A 10,218-nucleotide genomic window follows, 5' to 3' on the forward strand; every position below is an offset into this window, starting at 1 on the left:
GTTCATCCCTAGTAACGAGAGCAGTCCCCCTGGATGACTGGGTTTCCTAGCCGATGGTACAGTAGATTTACTGGGACCAGCTTCATTTTTGCCCCGTTCCAGTTTATCCCTAGAATGGATGCGCTTAGAGATAAGTGACCCATCAGGGGCCACATGGGTTTCGACTTCACTGTCGTTGTCTATATTTTGGTCTGAATAGACTTCTCCATCGACTCTTGGCCGACTAGGTTCAGGTGGCCGTACGGACTCTTTAACCATCTTAGAGGTACTCTCCTCACAGACGGCGCCAAATGTTTTGGGTGTTTTCTGGTCCCTTGGGAGAGTTACGTCACCAAGTTTGGTCCCACGCGGTCTGTAACTGCAAAACACAGAGACTCCGGTTGTCAGGAGCTCCACCTCCGATGATCAAGTTAGTACCAATCAAAGAGAGCAAAAAGTGCGGAAAGGTAAAAGTGAGATCTTCTCGGATTCCTAGATCAGGTGAATTGTCTGATGTAAGAGATGTAGGTAAGATGTAAAAAATGAAACGTGCCCCTAAAAAGGGGGAAATCTCCCTATTTATAGGGTCATCGAGAATTGTGCCCCTGCCTAGGTTACAGATAACCTAGGACTGATGGGCTGCACCGCATTGCGGCTTTCTCGGGATTTAGGCCGTAAAGGTAGTCTTTTTCCCAACAATCTGGGAGGGACACGTGTCGAATGGTGATTGGTCCACTTTGGACCTCTCTTAAGGTGACACGTGTCACCTTCTAATTAGGCCACTTGGTATGGGTATTTTTACCCAAAATAGAAGGTATAACTGCTTTCAACCCTTTATACTATCCTTGTAGGGTGAAGTTCAATCAACAGTCGTCTAGCAACTCAGAAGACACTCGGTCCTTCGGCCGGATTTATAACATTTATTTACAAAATGTTGAATGTGTAGATGTCCCCTAGAGGCCAAATATCCAACAACTGGCGCAGATGATGCTGAGGGCGATTGCCCCTGAGGAAAAGGCATCCGTCAGAGGTGTCGGCACCTTCAATATATATGTCATCTTGGTTCTCCTTGCTGAAGTACAACACTTGTAAAAATTTTATTAGCTTTATGTAATGTATGTGGTCTTTTGTTTCTAACAATTTTCCACTTTTGTCGTATGCAGGCTATGCTACGAGGAAACGGCCTCAAGAAGCCGTTTAATGAGAAATCTAAAGAGGTAAAGGCTGCGAAAGCTCAGGCCGCCTCTTCTCTAGATACAGCCAAATTTTAGATTGCTCAAAACGAGCTTTTAACACTTGATATGATGTATTCCCTGACGGCTACTAATCTACAGGTCAAGACCGACTTGGATGCAACAAAGAGGCGGATCTCCGAGCTGGAGAAAAAGAACAAGGACCTCATCATGACGCCATCATGCGCATGTCTTGGGAGTCCCTTCATCCAGGTTCTGACTATAAAAGTTGGAAGGACAAATTCAATGCGGCCAATGATGAGTTCAATGCCCAACTTCTGAAGCAAGCCGAAGAAGAGGCGGAGGTCGAGGCTGAGTCGTCCGACTCTACTGGGTATCTACTTCTGGGGACGATCAGGAGGATGAGGAGGCAAAGGAAACGGATGAGCAGCCGCCCGGGGGCAACAAGGATAATGTGGCAGCCAACACTGAAAACCTCTCCCTTGATACTTAAGCTTTTTCTGTTCTTTCTGCGGTCAAATGGCCATTTATCATGCTTTTCTGGCCTGCGTGCCAAGTATCTTTGTCTCTTTACCGACCGAGGGGTCGGGTAAATTAACAATCATTGCCGGATGGTAGGGCCCCCTCCAACAAAGCCGCCTGCTATGGTGTAGATCGACTCTTTGTCAATGTCCGAACTACTAGTAGGCTGGGCAGTCTTTTTGGACGACTGCCTAGGGTTTGTCTTCGGGGTAACCTTGGACTTGAGGATGTAGGACTTCAACACCCCCTGATCATCTAGACTATTCAACACCCGCTTGAGGCTATAACAGTTATTGGTGTCATGGCCAATGTCCTCATGGAAATGGCAGTACTTGTTTTTGTTCCGATTTTTGGCGGAACCTTTCATTGCAGCCGGCTTTTCAATAGTCAGCTGGTCTTTTATCTCCATAAAGATGGAGTAGCAGTCCTTATTAAACTCGTACTTAGGGACATACGGTTTAAATTCTTTCTTTTTTCTGCTGGGACGACTCGTCAGAGTCGTCAACTGCCCAGATCTCTTTTCTCTTTTTGCTCTCTTCAGCTTTGGGAGCCGGCTAAGCAGGCCAACTCTCCTTTTGTTTGTAAAACTTCTTAGAGTGCGACTGTTTACTGGGCGAGCAGAGGTCGGTCGCCTGTGTATAGGCTTCCGCCTCCATCAGCGCCTCTTGGAGAGTGAAGACTCTCTTTCGGACGAGGTCAAACTTAAAAGTTGACCCGTCCTTTAGACCCTTGAACAAGTTTGTGTAAGCCACCTCGTTAGAAAGTCTTTGAATCTGGATTCTTACCAAATTGAACCACCTGACGTAGGAGCGAAGCCCTTCTCTCTCTCCCTGTCGGATGGTGCTCAAGTCAAGACTTGTTTTCTTGGCAAGGATGTTCATTGAGAAGTTGGAAGCAAACAAGAAGGATAGCCTCTTGAAGCTATCAATACATCCGGCCGGCAAGCAAACCATTGTTGGGCAATGCCCTTCAATGTAGCCGTGAAACACCTGCACCAGCAGGCGTCATCCAACCCCTGCAAGTACATGACGTTGGTGTAAGCCATGAGGTGGTCCTCAGGGTTGGTGGTACCATTATAGGCACCAAGCAAGACATTCTTAACCTTGGCCAGTTGTGCCGCCTCAGTTATCTCCTTGGTGAATGCAGAGGGTTGTTCACCAAGTTTCAGCAGACAAAGCTGCTAGTCCAGGGGCTGGATGTTGTATACCGCCCGACCTCCGAAGAAGGCCGGCTACATGTAAGGTGGGGCATATTGCCCGTAAGGCATCTGAGGTACATACGGGGTTGATCCAATCATATGAGGGCCAATATGGACGGACTGACCGCCTAACGGGCTCTCATGAGCTGATTGGGAATACCTTGCTGAGGTATTCTTGAAGCTGTTTAGGAAGCTCGACATAGAGGCCGACTTCGACAACTGTTGGTTCCTCTTCTGCTCGATGATGTGTCGGGCATCAGAGAACGATTTTTTGCTGCCATCTGGCTGGACGTGCCGAATGACCTTACTTGTGCCCGTCTGAGGCAAAAGGACTTTGGACCAGTCAATCGCAGTCTCAGCCTTCAATTCTCCTTTGGGTGTAGAGTAGGCAACGTGTCCCTCACTGGCTTTCTCCTCTTAGCCTGAGGAGTCTTCTTCGCCGACTGACCCTTGCTAGAACCAGCCGTCCTTTTGTTGATGTGATTCTTGATCTCCCCCTTAAAACTAGACATGAACTTCATGAGTTCATCCCTAGTGACGGAGTAGTCCCTCTTACCGACTGGGTTTCCCTAGCCGGTTGTCCTGTAGATTCACTTGGACCGGCTTCATTGTTGTTCCGTTCCAAGTTATCCCTGGGGCGGATGCGTCTAGAGAAAAGTGACCCATCAGGGGCCACATGAGTTTTGAATTTAACGTCGTTATCAGTATCATGGTCTAAATAGACCCCTGCCTCAACTTGAGGCTGATTCTCATTAGGAGACGGTACAGACTCTTCAACCATCTTAGAGGTACTCTCCCCACAAACGGCACCAAATGTTTTGGGGTTTTTTGTGTTCTGCGGGAGAGTTACAACACTAAGACTAGTCTGGGGCTGCGTGTACCTTCAAAAACATGGAAGCTCCGGATGGTTGGAGTTTTGCCTCCGACGGTCAAGTTAGTAAGTGTTTGGAGAAAAAACATGCGGAAAGTAAATATCTTCTCGGATTCCGAGATCAGGTATTTTCTCTGTTTTCGAGAATAATAAGTGATGTAATGATTGTAAGGTACCCTAATAATTGGGGGAATCTCCCTATTTATAGGGTCCTAGAAAGTTGTGCCCTTGTCCTAGGGTTTGATGACTTAGGAACTTGGGCTGCGCCATTTTACGGCGGCCTCGGGAAATAGCCTTTAAAGGCCGCCATTTCCAGGAAGGATATCTGCCTGCCACGTGTTATACCCTTCTGGTTGGTCCATTTGGAGGCCTTCCGAGGGTGACACGTGTCACGCTCTAATAGGACCACGTGGTAGGGTAAAAATACCCAAAACCTCTTGGATTTCTTCCTCCAAACTATCTATCTTCAACTGCAACTTCTTCGTTTCTTCATCTCTGATTTTTTGTTCAAACTCCATTTCCAGAATAATAGTATCCTTTTCCAAATTCTTCAATTGATGGTCCTCCATATCACTGTGTTCATTCACCCACTTAACACATGTCACAATTTGTGTCCTGCACGAAAATTACATGCATTATAACTCAATTATTACATGAAAACGCCAACATAACATATTATTATAACACTTACTTGCCACAATCGACACCCATAGAACTTTATCCGCAAATTAAGCCCATTCCTCACTGTCCTAATCACAACTTCCTTCCCAAAATTACAAAGAATCCTCCCTTGCCCATACGTTTTTATGTTAGAAGAAGAACCTGATGTGGCTGAATTTTTTCTTCTTGAAGACATTGTCCCACAAATTGCTGAAAAAATCAAGAAAAAAAAGCAAAAGAAACAGGGGAGAACGAAGAAAGATGAAGAAGAAAGGGTCTGAAAGCCAAAAAAAATGGGGAAGTTATTTTTAATAGGGTCAAATGACCTAACGGTCACTTGCCATGTCAGCAGTTTACCTGCACAAACCGGTCACTTTTTTTTTGTTCTATTTTTGGAAGAAGTGCATCAAAGGTCATGTTATTTTGGAATAAATCAAAGGTTGTTTTATTTTTGGAAGATGGTTGAATGGTCATGTTATTCTTGACAATTTTTCCTTATTTTAATAGAATTTAAAATATAGATGAGAACAATAGAAATTGTACGTCGAAACTTTACGTCTAAGCCTTTTGAAAAATGTCAAAATGAAATATAGTTGTCGGGATGTGGAATTCACCTCCTGATAATCAGAAAATGGGGAGGAATTTATAGGCTTAAAATCGAGTGAAGATAGAATTTTAAGAAAATATAGAATTCTGAAAACGCATCGAGCGGGTCAGTAGTTTTATGGTTTGTTTTTATCATAACTTTTGATCCAGAACTCGGAATAGCATAAATAATATATCGTTGGAAAGCTCTCGAAGTCTACTTTCTAACCCAATGGAAATTAGATTAATAAATTTTGTAGAACTTGATATATGATCGAAATAGTGGGAGTGTGGGATGGTGTTAGTTTTTTAATAGAGTTTAGCATTTTGATCATATGTTTTTCGTTTCAAATCGGAATTGGGATGATGATATATCATTGGAAAGCTTATTTCAAGGTCTATCCAATAGTTTAGGAATTGGATAAATTTTATAAGGCAAAAAATTCAGATTTATGTGGTTTTAGGCTGCAATTATGAAAAAAAGGAAATTATAGGATAAGGATTTATGGACTTTGGGCTAAAAAAACGGTTTAAATTATTGAAATGGCTAAAATGGATTAGAAAATAACAGTGGGATAGAACAAAAGGTCTTTTCAAGCTATTCTTTGATCCATCACGAAAACCGGAACAAATTAAGTAGTCAAGGTTGTTTCGTCATCTGACTTAATGCGGGGAGACATTTTTAGGTGTCTACAACAGCGATTTTGAACCGCGGCATTCATAGAGGGGGTCGTCCATTACCCTCTTTAAATGGGAAGTTCAATCTGCTTCCCATTTGTTAAGAATGGGCATCGGTTCAATGCCTAAACCGCTGCCCTTTATGCCTAAAAAATGTTTTTTTTTTCTTTTTCTTTTTCACTTAAATTGATGCACAAACACTAAACATACATATACATAGCTATTTTCATTAATAAATTGATGTAACTTTACATTATAATCCAAAAAAATAAATTAATACAATCAATAAATTGCTTCTATACGACTGCCCATTATCCTCCACCACTCTTATCCCTTAACATGCACCACATTGACTTCTGCATCTCTATACACCTGCCAACACTTGTAAGCCAACAAGAAACATCTTTGTTGCAGCTCTGTGCTCTCATTCACCTAGAAACATCAACAATCGGCATGCAGCCACCACTCACACCCTCAGCTTCCAACCACGTACAATCGGCTGCCACAACCACCGATTCCACCATGCACCAAGTAATTAATTAAAATTTGAAATGTTAGGTGTTTGTGGTGGGGATTCTGGTAGGTAAGAGATGGGTTTTTTGATCTTGGTGGTGGTTTTGTAGTTTGTTACGGTGGTTTTGTAAGTTGGTAAGGTGATTTCAGTGGTCTATATGGTGGTTGGTATGGTGGTTTTGGTGGTTGGTGGTTGTTACTTGTGGTTGTTGTAGGTGGTGGTGGTGGTGCAGTGGGTGGTAATAATGGTTGGGTAGAGCTTCTTAATTATTTCATAATCACTAGACGCCCTTACTTTTGCTTAGTAACCTCTTCATTTTTTTCTTAGGAAGTGAGCAATGCTCTTTGTAGCACTTAACATGTAACAGAGGTAGTATTAAAAAGTTTTATTCGTGTTCATAAATTTCAAAATTTTAATTGTAACCTTATATGTATATATTTCAATAAAATTTGTAATTCGTTAGTAGTATTATTTAAACCCATTCATTAATTAAACTTTAGATATCGTTCCAATGACATAATTTATGACAATAAAGTCATATTCAAAAGAGTTTTTCGAGTTTACAAATTTTAAAATTTTAATTGTCAACTTATATGTACATGTTTAAACAACAATATGATTACAAAACCAATCTCATCTCTTTAATTTATTCATTCATAATTCTTAGATAAAATTTGTATGTATTTAAAATGTATAACCCAAAAACATATAGAAATTTTAAAGGTTTTTTCTATTAACCACAAAATACATTTAATAAATTTTGTTTAATAATAGTTGCACAGATAAACAATTGATATTTTTTTTAATAAAACGGATTTTTCATGAAATAACATTGAGTTTTAAAAAAATTCATCAAATACCACCAACTTTTTTCAAATTTACCATATACCATTCGGTTTTTACACATTATCACACAATGCTTATTTTCTTAACGGATGTTAGGCTGCTGTTTATGGTACTTTACAAATCCGCCATATACCACTTTGAGGAAATTTATTTCACCATATATACACTAATAAAACTTATTTCACTATATACCCAAAAATAATAACAGGTACTTTTTGTTTTTTTTAAAAAAAAAACACTAGCCATTGCCTTTTCTAACGGCTAATTTATGTATAATAAAAGCAGCTACCTATAGGGAGTTAAAGCAAAACCACACCACTAAGTTCATTTGCAAACTTGTCCACACATTTTAAATCCTCATCCTCATGTTATGAATCTCCAAATGTTATTAGTCTTGGAAAAACGTTAAACAGAGTTGATTCAACACCCTTCATAAAAGAAACAAAAGTAGTTAGTGTAGGTTGGTACAAAAACAGAACATGCATATATAGTTACTTACCCTCATTCTATCACTAATGAATGTCCAGTCATGTTTTTGACATCTATACTGCTGAAACACAATCCAGAGGTTACTAAATAAATATGTTCAGCTATTTATACTTTCTATATCAACAAGATTGTATGCTATGACAAAAATTTCATTATTGTCATCAATTGCAACTGCAGTGAGCATTATGCCTGGCCTTTATAATAGTCACTAAGATGTGCACCATTTATGCCTATGATGGGTCTACATCCACCTAAAAAACCCTTCATCTAAGCTGCAAATGAAATAAAACAAGCCTTGAATTTTGATCCTTCATTTTCACCGTCAGTCTAGGTAACAAGTGCATAGGATCCATGATTTGTAACTTTAATCATATTAGGGTAACAGTCCATACGAATCAGCAAAACCCCCATAAATTTGCACCCTAGATAATGTCTTCACTTTGTAGAATAACCTCGGCTTCACATTAAGATAATATCTTTCTATATATGCACATTCTCTGCAATGAATCCACTATAATGTCAGGATTTGCCTCCAAGTCCTACAACAGATGCCTGCATAGCCTTGCTGAAGACACCATAGGATTTTCTTCAAGCCTTCGACAAGTTTTGTTGGTGGTGGTGTAGGCTGTCTAGGTGGAAAAGTAATCATTATTATTTTTTGGGTATATGGTGAAATAAGTTTTATTAATGTGTATATGGTGAAAATTTTTCTTAGAGTGGTATATGGTGAATTTGTAAAATTACACAAACAACAACCTAACGTCCGTTAAAAAAATAAGCATTGTGTAATAATATGTAAAAATTGAATGATATATGATGAATTTGAAAAAAGTTGGTGGTATCTGGTAAATTTTGTTAAACCTCAGTGGTATTTCTTGAAAAATCTGTTACAAAAATCAATCTATTATATAATTTAAGAGTAAGTTAATGAGGTTTCTCCAAACTCCCAATCCTCAATTCTCATGCACTCTTATTTTTTTTTGTTGCATTATCCTCCAAATAACTTCCACATTTTAAAAAAAAAATAAAAACAAAAATAAATCTCCAAGTAACTTCCACTATTACTATTTTTACTAATAACACACATATTATGCATTTTACATAAAAAAAATAAAAAACAAAAAATTACTTATTTTAATATAACAACCAATAATTTGGTTTTTAAAAACCCCAATCCCCAAAATTACAAGGAATCTATTTTAATTTTGCACATTTTTTGCACATTTTTAACACTTGAAAATTAATCTTAAAATTATATGTACTTCATTTAAAATAAAAAAATACAACCACCATAAGATCCACTATTTTTCATTAAAAATTTAATAACTGTTTTTCTTTTAATCACACCTTTATATCAAATCAAAATAGCACGTTTTTCTGTGTGGCTGGCCACACCGACCAACTGACACACACAAAACACTAACCAAGTAACCCCTGCCAGACCGAGTATTCCTTGACTAAGTAACTCTAGACGGAGTAACCCCTGACTAACTGAATATCCCTTGACTGATTAACCTCTGATTGACCGATCATGTAACCTCTGATTGACCGATCATGTAATCCCTAATTGACCGAATAACCCTTGATTGAGTAATCCCTAACAGAGTAACCTCTGACCGACTGAGTAACCTTCAATTGAGTAACCCCTTACTGAGTAACCCTTAACTAACCGAGTAACCCCAAAATAAATAATCTAGCCACACGGTGTTGCCAGCTACATATGACGATCATATAATCCCTAATTGACCGAATAACCCTTGATTGAGTAATCCCTAACAGAGTAACCTCTGACCGATTGAGTAACCTTCAATTGAGTGACCCCTTACTGAGTAACCCTTAACTAACCGAGTAACCCCAAAATAAATAATCTAGCCACACGGTGTTGTCAGCTACATATGAAACTTTGTGAAACAAAAAAAATGTATACATCATGTTTACTACCCATCCCAATAATTTACTTTTTTATTTTTTATTTTTTTTCAAGGAATTCATATAATTACCAACATTTCACTTTGTGTTGTTTTCCTTCGCGTATAATATAATCCAGGCATTAGCACAGGTACGGTATGCACATTGATTGATATTTCTAGAAATGTTCAATAACTACCTTATTGTTAATCCAATAATTAAAAAAAGGCCATGTTTGGTAAATGGCTTTTTGTTTAGCTTTTGGCTTTTGGTTTTTTTTATGTGGTCAAACAACCAAAAATGTGTTTGGTAATTGGCTTTTTAGTCAGCGAAAAAGCTAGCTTTTAAGCCAAAATGAAAAAGCTGCTTTGAGTAGCTTTTTTTGTTGGCTTTTGGCTTGTTGGCCCACAAATTATCTAATAAAGAGCCAACAACCAACAACTAATTTACCAAACACTTTTATAAACAGCCAGCTTAAACAGCCAATTTCAAAAGCCATTATAAACAACCAAACATTCCAGCTGGTCAAACAAGCCAAGTGAACCAGCCAACAGCTAACCGCCAACAACCATTTGCCAAACAAGGCCAATACGTTTTATGTGCAGCAAACCACTAGTGTAACTGCTTGCAAAAGAACAATGTAACTCCAATAACACTAACGAAATAACCCTTATAACACGAACGGGATTACCTCTACAACACTAAATGGATAACCCCTGTAAAACTAATAACAATAACTTATGTAATAACAAATGGGCACACGGTGTGATCAGCC

This window comes from Chenopodium album, chromosome 15, assembly GCF_948465745.1.
Source record: "Chenopodium album chromosome 15, dcCheAlbu1.1, whole genome shotgun sequence".
Lineage (NCBI taxonomy): Eukaryota > Viridiplantae > Streptophyta > Magnoliopsida > Caryophyllales > Amaranthaceae > Chenopodium > Chenopodium album.